Raw genomic sequence first — 844 nt, 5'->3', positions numbered from 1 at the left:
TACAGGTCTGACTTGTAGCAATGTAACAAAATGACACAGGATGATATGGGTTTCTCTTAGATGGGCGAAGAAAATGCACAACCCAGTTAATCTGTCATCAATAACTGGTTAATTAGCCAATCTAGATGAACAAGTTTAGTTCTGAACTTTTTATTGATCATGTGCCCAACAAGAAGCTCTATTTGTTTTCCGTTTGCTGGCTTGGATCATCCACATCTACCAACACCAGTGAACAAGTGATTCACTTTACTAATAACTAATGAGTAGTGCTACAAGTTACCATGCAGAATTTTGATGTATGGAGAGAATTGGTCAAATCCGAGTCGAGGATTATACGTCAACCTATCCAACGATCCAACCTTTAGAACAATCGCTCAGCAAGTCAACTCAGAAGTGACGGTTTTTATCTTACTTTTTAAAAGACAAAAATCAATAGCAAATAGAAAACAAATTTGAATATGAATGTCGCCGAGCCTTTTACCTCCCGCGGAGCAGAAGATTTTTCACATGATGATAACCTTTGCGAACAGATAGCTTTGTGAGCTGTGCATACAAATTTCCATTTGTATTCGGTGTCTCACGGTCTAGTCGCTAACTCTCCAGTTCGGATTTCCTACCCACAAGAATTCTACCCATCCATATGAAATTGCAACCACACATACTGTGTTATGTTCCTAATGCACAGTTGTGTTTTGTGGGTAGGAGATTCAGCGTCCTAACTCTCACCCTGCCAAAAAATAAATAAATAAGTAAAATGAAAGGGAAGATGAATTATTTGTACCTCCCCTGCGCTTGTGCTAAATTATTAGAGTTGAGATTTCATTCTCACTACCTTTTAAGCTGT

Source organism: Nelumbo nucifera, chromosome 5, assembly GCF_055504915.1.
Source record: "Nelumbo nucifera cultivar China Antique chromosome 5, China Antique-T2T, whole genome shotgun sequence".
NCBI lineage: Eukaryota > Viridiplantae > Streptophyta > Magnoliopsida > Proteales > Nelumbonaceae > Nelumbo > Nelumbo nucifera.
This window is presented reverse-complemented; position numbering follows the sequence as displayed.